Raw genomic sequence first — 14,630 nt, 5'->3', positions numbered from 1 at the left:
TCTATAATTACCTTGAGTTTCTTGATCCAGACCATTTGTCAGCGTATGGAAATTGGGTTTGTCTCTTTATCCAGAAATTTAAAGCATTATTAAATTTAATGGATTTATATAATTGTAAATCACTTTCATTTGTTATAATGAAGACAGAGCTTTTACTTAAACTATTAACTTTGGCAATAGCAATCTGAAGACTAGCAAAAAATTATAAAATTGCTAAGCCATATTCACTCATTTTAGATCCCAGCAGGAGATATACATTTAGCATATTATATTAAAAACAGGGAAGAGGAGGCTGACATCGCAAATGTGGATTTATTTCATTTGTTGTTAATTATTATTCAATTTTTATGTTAATATTTGCAAATCCAATGAAACTTACATAAATAATGGCTACTATATGGCATCTGTTATATGTAATGCATTGTGCAAAGCATTTTACATTTGTTACCTCATTTTTGAATTGTAATAGTGAATATATTTTAAATGAATGTTTTATATTAGAACAGCTTTAGGTTTACAGAGAAAATTCCAAAGATAGTATAAAAATTCTCATCTGTCCCACAGTTTCTAGTATTATTAAATTCTTATATTAATTATGACACATTTGTTATAATTAATAAGCTAATATTACTATATCATATTAACTTAAGTCTATATTTTATTTAGATTTCCTTAGTTTTATCTGATGTTGTTTTGTGTTCCAGGATTATGTGTAAGACATCATATTACACTGAGTTACAGGTCTCCTTAGGCTCCTTGTTACTGTGACAGTATCTCAGACTTTTCGTATTTTTCATGACCTTAATAGTTTTGAGGAATATTGGTCAAGTATTTTGTAAACAAATCCTTCAGTTGTGACTTTTCTGTTTTGTTTTGCTTTGCTTTGCTTTGCTTTTTAGTGATTAAAATGGGATTATGGTTTTTTAGAAGGAAAACCACAAAAGTAAAGTGCCATTTTCATCACATTATATCAAGGGCCATGACATGGGTTGAATTATATCTCCCCCCCCAAAAAAAGTCCTTAATCTCAGTATCTCAAAATTTGTGATCTTATCTGCAAAGAGGTTTGTTGCAAAGGTAATTGGTTAAATTAAAATGTGTCCTTCTGGAGTAGGAGGGGCTCCTAATCCAATATGCCTAGTATCCTTCTAAGAAGACAGCCATGTGAAAACAGACACAGAGAGAACATCATGTGCTGATGAAATCAAAAATGGAAGTTATGCAGCTATAAGCCAAGGAATGACAAGGATTGCCGGGGACACCAGAAGCTAAGAAAAAGCATGGAATCCCCTGGAGACTTTGAAACTCCAATAGAACATGGCCCTGATGATGCCTTGATTTCAGATTTCTAGACTTCAGAATGTGAAACAATACATGTATTATATTTATGTAATATAATACTCAATCTATGGCACTTTGTTACAACATCCCTAGGAAACTAATATGGGTGCATACTATTCATATAACTTATCGCTATTGTTGTTAACCTTGATCGCCAGGCACAGGTAGTGTTTGTCAGGTTTCTCAACCTTAAATTACTCATTTTTCCCCTTTTCTATCCTGCGCTTTTGAAAGAAGTCACTATGGATAACCCACATGGAAGGAGTGGGGAGTTCTGGTCCACCTCCTTGTAGATGGAGCATATACATACATTATTTCGAATTCCTCTGTATAGGAGATTTGTCAAATCTCCTCATGTATCTTAGTCACTCGTGCAATCAGTCATTTAGTTATATCACTATGAACTCATGGGAATTTTAAAATATTTTTTGGTTATAATACAGTAATACATTATTTATCGTTCCATGTTTGGCCATTAGAAGCTCTTTTGGTTGATAAATAATGTGTATACATAACCCCATTTTAATTTAACTAATTACTTCTGCAAGAACTCTATTTCCAAATAAGATCACACATTGAGGAACTGAGAGTTAGGATTTTAATTTATCTTTTTTTTGGGGGGACACCATTCAATCCATAGTGGTGCCTTTGATATGATGGGATAAAAATAACACTTTACTTCTTTGGTCTTTTTCTTAAAAATTCATAATTCCATTCTAATCATGAAAAAAAAAAGGACAAAACAACATCAGACAAATCCCAACTAAGGGATAATACACAATATGGGTATATGTATAAGTAGTGATATAAACTTCATATATGTAGTGATTTTATGAAAAGTTTTAGGCATTATCATAACTCTAAATCACTTATAATTTCCTTTCATTTTTCTTCTTTGCCAAGTTTCTTCATCCTTCATTAAGAATCTCTGACATTTATACTTTAGTTCTAAGCTTATTGTCAACTTTCTGCTTCAGAAGATTCTACTATCTTGTCTATGGTGTTCTCATGTTCCATATCCACTGCAGTGATATTGAGCATTTTTCCCTAAAGTAAAACAATGCCGATGCCATGCCCTTATGGAAAAATGTCCCCTGACTTTCCGTCACCAATCAAATAAAATTCTACTCCCACTCAAGGTTTATATGATCTAGTTACATACAGACTTTCTAGTACCTCCTGTCTATTCTCTTTCTCAAACCTCAAACTTCAGCAAGTAGAATTTTCATCAGTGTACATATATACACCAAATTATGGATCTTATTCATATTGTTCCCACTATCCAGATTACACACATCCCACAGCCAAATGTCTGAGTCATATTTATCTTTTCTGGACAAGAACAAATGTAGTTAGCTTGACTAACCCTCTCTTAATCTTTGCAGTTAGAAGTAATCTCTGGTCTCTGAACACCCCCCTGACATTTGGGTATTTCTCCTTTTACACACCACTCTTGATTTCATCCATGGATCTATGATTTTTGAAAACAGGATACATATCTGAGTGCTTTTTAAAATCCTCCACCGCACCTAACGTGATATCACCATATTTAGTTTTATATTTATCGTGAATTCTTGTAGCCTAGGTCAAAAAAACATATTTTTAATCTTCTGCTAAATTGACAAAATTTACAAACTTTTTTTTGTCAGTTACATCCAATTACACAATAAGTGATTCAGTACCTCCTCCATATTCAGATCTCCATCTTCAGTAAACCATTTAATGGAGTTTTTCTGACTAATGCAAATTTATAAAATCAGAGATTATTTTAGCCCTGTCTCCCTCTTCCCATTATTCTCGTATTTTATTCTGTATTTATAAGAGTTGTTTTGCTCTAAGTACATAATCATATCATTGATTTACATATGAATGTTGCACTTTCAAAGGTAAGGAAAAAGAGAGAATCTCTCTAAGAAGCCAAAGCTAAAGAAAAAGTCCTTAAATCTAGGGAAATACTCATAAATGAAAACAATAGTTTCCTATATAATAAGCCCTTTATCTAAATTAGCCAGTGACACTTTTAAACATCAGGGAAAAATTTAGTTTCCTGCTAAGAAACACTATAGGGTACCTGGGTGCCTCTACTGGTTAAGTGTCCAACTCTTGATTTCTGTTCAGGTCATGATCGCAGGGTCCTGGGCTCCAGCCCTGTGTTGGGCTCTGTGCACAGCAGGGAGTCTGCTTAAGATTTTCTCTGTCTCTCTTTGTTCCTCTCCCCTGCTTCCCCACTCTCTCTCTTTCTCTAAAATAAAGAAATATGTCTTTACAAAAAAAAAAAAAAGAAATGGTATAAAGACATAAATAGTTGAGAGCAATGATGGGGTGAAGAAGCAACTTGAAAGCTAGAACTAAAATAGAAAAACTAAATATTAAAATGTTTTCTCAAAAATAAACAAGACAACAGACTTTAATATTGCCATTAGTTAAATTCATATGGCCATTGCCAATTCTTTCCAAGATTGGTCAATGTTTCGCAATATTTGCTTGTCCAAATAAAAAGTATTTTTCTGGGGCCATATTTCTTTTCAATGACTCTTCCTCCAAGGACTATAATTCGTAGTTACTTTCAAGGACATTTTTGATGGGACAAACTGATGAATCACATATGCAACAAATTTTACACTGAGTTCTTAATGTATATCTGGTTCTATTCTTCACATATTGGATACTGTGCCAATAAGTCTTGGTCATTCTCTCATTCTGTCAATATCTTAATAAATGGACAAAATATAAATAAGTTAATACATAGATTTTAAAGTGATCCTGAGTAGTAATGATTCTTATAAAGCTAAATAAAGTAAGATAATATGTGAGGGTGTGGCTGAGGGTGGGGAGAGCCTGTGTGTGTATGTCTGTGTGCGTATAATTGGGAAGTCAAGAAAGATTTCCTTGATATATACCATTTAAGTTGGAAGCTTGGGTGAAATGAAAAAGTGGGTTCTCTGAGCTCTTAATATGGATACAATCCTTCATTGGGTATTTTGCAGCCTGAAAGCAACATAGTTGTTTAAAGAAAGTGAAAAGTATTTGAGCAAGATAAGGATTTGAGATACTGTAATTCTATTTTGTTGCATACCTTGTAAAGTCTGTAGTTAAACCCAGAACTTTCTGTATCTTTCTGCATCCATAGGCACACTTGATTGCATAAAGAGGTACAAGTATTGTGACTTTTTAATATAAGAAACTCCTTTGGAGTCTCAGTGTGATGGTTAATTTTATGTGTCAACTTGGGTGGGGCACAAGATGCCTAGATATTTGGTTAAGTATTATGTCAGTGTGTCTGGCGGGATATTTCTGGAAGAGATAAGCATTTGAATTGGCCAATTGAGTATGCAGATGGCTCTCCTCAATGTTGGCATCATCCAATCCATTGAGGGTCTGAATAGAACAAAATGGTAGGGAAAGATTGAATTCACTCTCTGCCTGAATGTCTGAGCTGGAACATCAGGCTTCTTCCCTCAAACGGGGACTTGCGCTTACAGATCCAACTTACACTATCCTAGTTGTCAAGCCTTCGGACCCAGACTGTAATCAACACCATTGGCATTTAGTCCTTTGAATTACGCCATGACTTTCCTGAGTCTCCAGTTTGTAGGCAGTTGATGGTGGGATTTCTTTGCATCTATAATTGTGAGGTAATACTTTATAATCAACTTGATGTATATAATTTCTTCCTCATTTTGTTTCTCTGGAGAACCCTGACTATACATTCAGTTTCTGTTGAGATAATTAAAAATGAAACCCATTTTGGCCTGAAAGAAACCTCCAGTAGTTATTTCTTAAAGGAAACACAGATGTGACCAGAATTTCTTAATTCTAAGATGGCATTTATTTTTGTAGACATAGTATCACTTTAAAAGTAGTTTAGTAGGAGAAATGTTAACCTTGCATAGAATATGTGCATACGAAACCTTTAGAACCAGAGAAAATCTTGTATTTATTCATATTACGATAAAGATTGGCAATCGAGCTTCTTTCATAGTCTGGTTCTAGTCTTCTCAATCCCCTAAACGCATCGACACGGCCACACTATATTTTATAACCTGTGCATGTGATTTTATACTTTTAAGCAACCAATCGTTCACAACATAACTACCCATATATTATTTTGTCTTTAATTAATATTTTTAAAAGATTTTATTTATTTTGGGGATCCCTGGGTGGCTCAGCGGTTTAGCACCTGCCTTCGGCCCGGCAGGGTGTGATCCTGGAGTCCCGGGATTGAGTCCCACATCAGGCTTCCTTCATGGAGCCTGCTTCTCTCTCTGCCTATGTCTCTGTCTCTGTCTCTCTCTCTGTGTGTGTGTGTGCGTGTGTGTGTCTCATGAATAAATAAATAAAATCTTTTTTAAAAATAATTTATTTATTAGAGAGAGCATGTGTGTGTGTGTGTGTGTGTGTGCAAGCAGAGGGGAGGGGCAGAGGGAGAGAGAAAAGCAGACTCCTTGCTGAGCAGGAATCCAACACAGGCCTCCAGCCCTCGGACCTTGGGATCATGACCTGAGCCAAGGCAGTTGTTGAGCCAACTGAGCCACCCAGGGTCTCCTAACTAATATTTGTTTGAACTCATAGTATATTTTCCTGTTTTCATGGTCGGTTGATCATTAAGTGATAAGCACGTTTTGTGTAAATTTGGATATTTTGACCTTAGATATATGGTCAGGGTCATAGTAGTTGACAATTAAAGAATAGTAACAACAGACCTTCTACTGGGGGCAGAATTCCAAACCTTCCAAGACATGTGGCAATTACTTTGTGTATAATGTGTTGTCTGTGACTTTAAATAAATTATATTTAAATTAAGTTTTTCATTTTAAGATTATCAAAATGTAATCTTTTTTAGAAAGCATTTTAATGTTTTGTCATCAAGACTTGGGGCCAAACATTTAAATTACAGATCCATTTTATTGTGTTACCAATTTGGGGCCAAACATTTAACTTACAGATCCATGTATTGTGTTACAATGACAATCAGTGGAAGATATACCACCTTGCACTGCTCACTTCTCTCTGATACAGACCGTGTGAATGCCATAACGTATTGCACATGTATACACTACTTAAATTTGGAGCGCACACACAATAGAGATTTTTCATTACGGTTGGATATATTTAATAATCTATTAGTAAGAAGCCTATATAGCTTGCTTGGATCTTTGTGTGAATTTTCCAGCAACCTAGGATTCCAGCGCCTTTCAGATGGCACAATTTGACTTTCACACACTGAATAAATACTAGGGTCAGACTAGCTGACTTCTGCTATTGCTTCTTAAATCCACATTATATATGTACCAGACATTGGTAATCTGGTTTCTCTGACTTAAAGATGTCTTACTGGTTTCATCCCAGTCAGGCCACATTGTTCTTCAAAGAGCCCAGCCATTTTCTCAGTGCCGAGGTCTGATAAGTCTTTAATATTGTAGTCATTACATTCTGCTTTTAGATCCACATATATTTGTCCTTTCTGGCTGCTAGCAATATGATTTTTTTTTCCAGCAACTTCTATAGGAGAGACCCACAAAATGCCCTCCCATAATCCACCCCCTATCCCCAAACAGGTCAAGTTATTTGACTGTTTTGAATCTTAAATTAAGAAGTCTTTAATTTGCCTCATCTTCTCCAAAGACTCATCCTCTGCAGGGGGCAACACTCAGTGATTTGGCCTGCTGTGGTAGCCTTCATGCAAGAACTTGGGTGGAACTTCTTCCACTTGGTCTTCTCATAGAGGACACTCTCGGTGATTCCAAGATGACTTTCAGTTTATGTATGCATCCTTATTAACTACTCTCATTAGAGAAAAGCAAGTGCAAATGCACACAGGTGTAACTTTGCCAGAACACATCCTCTGGTACTTTCCTCACAGCTCCTCTGCCAAGTGCCTGGCAAATTTATTTTGGCACCAATTAGAAGATATCTTGACTTCAGAAAAATAAAATGCAAGAAATGTGCTACTTTGACTTTGGCAACGTATTATGTAGAGTCACAACTTTCATATTATGTCCTCGGGCTGAATTTAGAGCTGTGGAATTATGCTGTGAAAGAAACTGAATGGGGGAAAATAAGAGATAAATGGTAATCTTGATTAGCATGTTCAACTCTTCTCACTCCTTAAGGGAAAGTGACGCTGTTATCTACCCATCTATTCAAGCCAGGAAACTATGTATCATCAGACTTCTTCTGCTTTCTCGTTTTTCTCGTCTCCCACATATAATCCATCACCAGATTGTGTCAGGTCTGTCTTCTAAATATGATTCACTTCAGTCTATTTCTTTTTCATTTCCACTGATACACTTCAGTCCATGCCACCAGCATCTCTGGCTTGAGTTACTCTAATAGCCTCCAACTAGAGTCTTTGCCTCCAGTTGTGCTCACAAATCAAATCCATTTTCCACACTGTAGCCAAAATATTATTTTTAAAGTACAAATCTGATCATGTCACATTCCTGGTAAACTCTGTTATTGGCTCCCCAATGTTCCCAGGGTGAGACTCTATATGGCTTACTAGGCTTTTCATATGGACCCTATTTCCCTTCCCAGCTTCAGCTTTTAGCATTATTCTTCCTAAAACCCAGTGATACAGTAAACTGAACTTGCCTTCAGGTAATTTAACACACTGTACTCTTTGAATGGAATGTTCTTCTGCTCCATTACTCTGTCAAGACCCAAATGCTCTCTTTAACCTTCACCTTAGATGCCACTATTGCAGAAAAGTCTTACCTGACTCCTGAATTTGTTCCTATACATGTCCCTAATACAACATTGATCATTTTGTATGGGGATTGCTGGTTTTGCTAACCTATTTTTATTTGTAGGCACTCTGGTGTCTCGGGATGAAGGCAGTGGAAAGATGTATTGTATGGTCCCAAATTTCTTTTAAATATTCTGCATTTCACTGTTATTAGGTAGGGCATATAATTGCCAATTTTCCAGTCTTCATTATTGCTTTTTTCTATACCTGCTCTATACATTTTAAGGATTCCTGCATTTCTTCTGGAGACATTTAATTTTGTGCCTTCTATATTGCCATGTTAATTCTTTGGTGCCTTCCTTTGTTTAGAGTTATATCCCCTGAAATTTGCATAATGGTTGAGCGTGTCTCAAAACACATTACATGAATCCTATTATCAGTGTGAGTTATACATAACTTATTCACAGTATCTGTGGCTTATTACCAAATAAATAAACCTATCTGAAATTGTAAGACCTACATGTGCTGTTTAAATTTTCATTGTGGATATAAAGTGAATTCCTTAACCAGTAATTATAAGTTATATCATTACCCATACAATGGTTTACAATAGACAGTCTTTATGTTATTATGGGTGGACAAAAAAAAAAAAGAATTCAAAATTTAAAAATATCCTTGTGAGGATTTCGAGAATATAGAGTAATACAACAGGTTTTTTCCTCCTGAAATTTGCTTAACAATACCCATAACCTTAAATAAAACAAAAATATTCCATAAAATTTAAACTGTATTTTGTGGCAAACGATGTTTCTGATTATATAAATGAGCTGCAGTAACAGAGGATTGAAATAGCTTAAGTTCAAAATGATGTTTACTTTTCAGAAGAATATTGTTTATAAAGGCTGGAATTTCAATGATTTACTTGAAATAAATCAAAGTACTATGAACGATACCACTTTATAATGTTTTGAATAATCCCCTACAAAAAAGCAAGTAATTAAGGAGTTTAACTTTTAAAATCTATTTTCTTTTTAGTTTTTTGCCCACTGTATTGGGTTATTCTGCAGCAATTAATTTCCACCCGGTGTTTCAGAATGTGACTTTATTTGGAAATAGCATCTTTGAAGATGTACTTTTTAAAGGATTTCAAGATGAAATCATCCTGGATTTAGGATGGGACCTAAATCCAATGATTGGTGTCTATTATGAAAAGAGAAAAGGAACCCAGACACACAGGTAAAGAAGGCCACAGGATGGTGGGCAGAGATTTGTAGAGTTAAAGAATTCCAACAGTCACCAGAAACTAGAGAGGACAGGAACAATTGTCCCCTAGATCCTTTGGAGGGAGTGTGGCTGCTGACACCTCATTTTGTACTTCTGGCTTCCAGAACTATAAAGAGTAAATTTCTGTTGCTTTAAACCACTCAAACAATGGTAATTAATTATGATAGTCCTAAGAAACTAATATACCTATCAAGCACATAATCCTTTGAGGAATTGTTTCATCTCCATTCATTTTCCTATAATTTTGAATTTTTCTATTGAAAATCACTCTCTGCTTTTGAAGGTTTTCAGAGTTCAAACATTTCTATCTACAATTTTCCAATACGACAATCAACTACATTTTAAAGACAATGACAGCATTTGATTTTCATCTTCACTAAATATATAGTACCATGAGAAAATTGTATGCAGTTTTTAAAGAAGAATATATTATATTCATTACCAGAAAAGTAAAGAAATTTTAGATATAACAAAAAGCATTGTTCATTCAGCTGGAGTGAAAATCAGATTTATTCCTTTAATTATTTTTTTTTCTTACAATCTATTTAAATGTGGCATCTGCATAATAATTTCAAGAGGGTTTTTCTTTTTTTAATGTTCCATTAGTGGAAGATCTACTGAAGCTTTGCAGTAAGGATGTATTTCAGCCTCATTATTAGGAATTATCATATTGTTGAAATCCATTATAGTATTAGGAATTTGTTGTGGACTAAATGTTTGCGTTTCTCCAAAATTCACATGTGGAAGCACTAATCCCCAAGATGATGGTATTTAGGGAGGGCTTTTGGGAGTTATTTTAGTTGAGATGAAGTCGTAAGGGTGATGCCTTCAAGATGAGATTAGTTCCCTTGTAAGAATAAGAAGAGACGCGAGAGCTCTCTTTCTCTGTCTCCACATGCACAAAAAAGAGGTCATGTGAACATACAATAAGATGGCTGCAATCTGCCAACAGGACAAGGACTTTCACCAAAGCATCAGATTGGCTGGCACCTTGATCTTGGACATATCAAGCTCCAGAACTATGAAAAACTCAATGTTTTTGCAGCAGCCCAAACTGACTAAGAGAGTACTCTAATAATTTCACCTATTTCACGCACAGATACCAAGCACAAATATCTGTTTTAAGTGTAGGGCTATGTTTAAGACAATGAGTTTTGGTGATTACAGTCACACATCAACATGCATTGGAATCACCAGAGGAATTTTAAAAGTATAGGTCGCTGGGTCTTACCCAGGAATTTCTGACTCAGTAGATTTTTTTGGTTGGGGCTCAAAATTTTGCTTCTCTAGGCCTGATGTGATGCTGTCCTGTGCATCTGTTCTGTGGAACAGTAGTGTTTGATTTCTATTTTCCTTTTCTCCCACCTAAGTGGGTCTCACCGTTCTGTAGAAGATTGGATAGACATGGCCATAAGCACCCTGAGGTCCCAGAACTATCTTTTCGGTTGTGAACTAAAGGTTGACAGAGATTATCACTTTAAGTTGGATAATGATGAAAATGAGCACCAGTTATCTTTAAGAATGGTCAGTTTAGGGACTGGTAAAAAGGGTGAATTGCACATTGTTGAAGCAGGGGAAATGAATTATGAAGGCAGTCCAATTAAAATCACACTCACAATTTTGAAAATGTCCATGCAGCCAACAGTTTCCCTTGGGGGCTTTGAAATAACACTGCCTGTGGTCTCACATTCAAATGGTGGTTCACAGACTGGGCATGTTGGTGGAAAGCACTTAGTGGCTGTGGAGGAAGATGTAGAGTTAGAAGATATGGCAGAAGAGAATGTGAAACTCCTTAGTATATCTGGAAAAATGTTCTGCGTCTGGGAGATGGTAACAAGTTTCCATAGAAAAAAGTCAAACTTGCTGCTGATTAAGATGATGATGGATAACAACAATGATGATCAAGGATGACGATGAAGATGGTGATGATGATTTGGAAGATGATGAAACTGAAGAAAAGGCTTCAGTAAAGAAATCTATATGAGATACTCGAGCCAAAAATACACAAAAAGCAAACCAGAGTGGAAAAAACTCAAAACTATCAACACCAACATCAAAAACATCAAAAATCTTTCAAAAAAAAAAAAAGGAAAAGATTCTCAAAACACAGGAAGGACCTAGTCCTGTAGAGACATTAAAGCAAAAATGTAAACAGGTATAGAAAAAGATCATTTTCTTCCCAAAGTAGAAGCCAAGTTCATCAATTACGTGAAGAATTGCTTCCAGATGACTGACCAAGAGGCTATTCAAGATCTATGACAATGGAGCAAGTTTCTTTAAGAAATAGTTTAAACAGTTTGCTAAAATTTTCCATTTTATCTCATTTCCGTAACAGTTGATATCAGCTGTCCTTTCTATACTGCAGAGTGAGAACTTCCACTACAGTGTCTGATAACTGCTGTCCAGGTTTCACTGTCAAGAATGTGTTGTCCAAATTGCCTGGTTAGTTTTTATTTTTTTATTTTATTTTATTTTATTTTTTTTGCCTGGTTAGTTTTTAAAGATGGAATTCCCCCTTTGCTCTGTTTAAAGTATGTATGGAATGTTATGATAGGACATGATAGTAGTGGTGGTCAGACAAATAGAAATGGTGGGGACATGAAAATATACAGGTGAAATAAGCTCAATGTTGTAATAAGGTGTAGAAAAGAATTTGCTTCTCTAAAGGTTTTCTGCTGTTGTCAATGTTGTAGGTCTGAGGACTACTCATTGGGAACTAACGGGTATAGCAGGAAGAATCCTAAGTATGAATTCTATATCTTTCCCTAATAACTCGGAAGTAAATTTCATCAATTTCCTTATATGTTAGAATAAAAATGTTAGAAGAAGTTATCATATAGTATTCTTATGTTAAATAAAACAATATCATAAAGCACATAATATAATGCTTAATGCATTATAAGTGTTCAAAGGAATATTGATAATATTACAGCCATCTACTTACTTCTCTCAAAGTTCGTTGATCCAAAAAAAAAAAAAAAAACAAAGTTGGTTGATCCTAGAGTTCTAACTATATACTTCACTGTCAATTCCATATGTGTGTGTGTGAGCATGTGTGCATCTGACTGGTGAAAGAGAGATTTCTGTGCAAATTTATCCAGAAAAGTTTTCACACATTTTTTATTATTATATTATGATTATCGATATTTTGCTGTTTTAATCTGAGGTTAATTAATGTAATTTGGAGCCACCAAAGTCTCCAATAGCATAAACCATTCTTCAGAATCCAGATTATTGGGATGGTCAGTTTACATTACTCAAATGTTTCTGTGAGGTCTAGTGTAAAAAATATAGATCTCAGTTATTTTATTTATTTCTCTCTCTCCCTAAGCATATAGCACAGTATTCTGGAAACGATGGGTGTTCACTAATTATCTGCTGACATTTCTAATTCTGTCAGAGTTACCTTTACACATAATACTCAGGCAGCAAACACAAATAATACATCTGAAGAGTAAAATTGTGTTGTTTTGTTGGTTTTCTTCTATTTTGGTTGTGATTGTATTGTTCTCTCAAACAAGAATCTGGCTAAACATTATTGTTTTACTGCTTTCATTCAACTAACACATAACCAGAAGCAGCAAAGTATAACATGTCTTTCTTGTAGCAAACTTCTAAAAGGACTTTACCAGTTAAAACACTTTCAAAAGCCAATCCATTGGCTCATACAACAAACTGGTGTGTGAGCCAGAATTCTATCTTGGGGTAACCGTAGAATACTTCATAACCTATTGGGTGGTAGAAGCAATACTGCCAGAGAGATGGAACTGCTTCATAAAAACATACAATCTTCCAAACACTGAAAAGGAAATAGTAACAAAGTTTTATGTGGTTATATTTCAATGGCAAAGTTCCAACTAAGACTAATATCAATGTTGTAAATCATAATAAAGCATAAACATTATTTTTTTTAATTTTAAAGACATTTTGAAAGGAAATACAAATATTTTTTTTTCAGTCTGAGACTATAAACTTAAAACCCTGACTAAATTTTATCTGGTGTTGGTCGGTCTATAAATATTTATTTTATCATTTTATTCCATTCTTTGCTACAACTATCTCTAAACCTGAAGTCTTTTTCCAATTCCATCTTTTTAAAAGAATTCCTGTGGTTACTAATTTGAATACTATATTTCTTTTCTTTATCTTTCCTCTAAATAAATAAATTGCAAAATATCCTCCTACTTATTCAGCAAGTATTTATTTGTAGCAACATGAAAAAATACTGAATAGGTATTGGTTTATTGAGCAACAGGCTGGTAAAAATAATGAAAGATACATGTTTGCTTACTAAATATCTTTTTGTGGTGAAATAAGTAATTACTGCTGAAACCTATTTTGTAAATTATCCTGTGAAACGAAAAAAGATATTAATAATCATGTTGTAGTCACTTTTTCTTTCAGTAATGAATTGAGCTAGAACGGATTGAAAAAAATTTGGCTTACTATCAATTTCCCTTGATCCCATGGAATTTAAGTGTGAATCGCAGTCAAATTAGATTGTTGGAACTTAAGAAGTAGCATTTGGTTGTAAAGAAAAAAACATAAAATTTTCAACAATTTCAAGATTTCTCAAGATCTGCTTCACTATGGGAAGTCAAATATTACAATTATTTAGAAAGTAAAACTAGACTGATGGTAATAAAGAAATTCATGTATTTATATACCTTACATAGTTATACAGACTTTCAAACTGAATATTACTAAGGTTGTCTACTTATTTCAAGTAACAGCAGTTCACAATAAAACATGGTCATAATTCTCCAAGTGTTTTTATACTGTGAAACAAATATTATTGACAAAATACTAACTGCTAACAATATTTAAGACACTTTTCCCTACAAATTTGGTGTTATAAATATGCACTGTCCAATATGGAAGCTACTAGCCATATGTGGCAAGTGTAAATGTAAACTAATAAAATTTAATTAAATCACGGGTTTGCTTTCTCAGTCCAACTAGTCGTATTTCAAGTGCTCAATAGTCACATGTGACTAATGGTACCAAACTAGACAGAGAGGATATAGGATATTTCCATCATTGCAGAAATTTCTGTTGGTTGATACTATAGTATTTTCCCTAAATCAGTATAGTTTTGTTTTATTAACAAATATTCTGTATTTTATTAACAAAATTTCATAGATGGGTATTTATTTCATGCATTTTAATCTAATAATTGAAATGTTTATATTCATAAACTTTGTTTATACAGGTTGTGCTTACAGAAGAATATTTTAGGGAAGATTTAATATATTTTTTAAAATGCCTATTGAGCATGCCAATATTTGATCAAGTCAAGTGACTGACTTGGAGATGT

General features: G+C 34.3%; 1 pseudogene; it reads left to right on the top strand.

Moving 5' to 3' along the window:
* Positions 1 to 6,305: 6,305 nt before the first annotated feature.
* LOC121492729 lies at positions 6,306 to 11,593 on the top strand (annotated as a pseudogene).
* Positions 11,594 to 14,630: the final 3,037 nt, after the last annotated feature.

The sequence above is a fragment of the Vulpes lagopus genome, chromosome 6 (assembly GCF_018345385.1).
Source record: "Vulpes lagopus strain Blue_001 chromosome 6, ASM1834538v1, whole genome shotgun sequence".
Taxonomy (NCBI): Eukaryota; Metazoa; Chordata; class Mammalia; order Carnivora; family Canidae; genus Vulpes; species Vulpes lagopus.
Note: the sequence above shows the minus strand (reverse complement) of the source record. Positions and strands in the feature narration are given on the sequence as shown.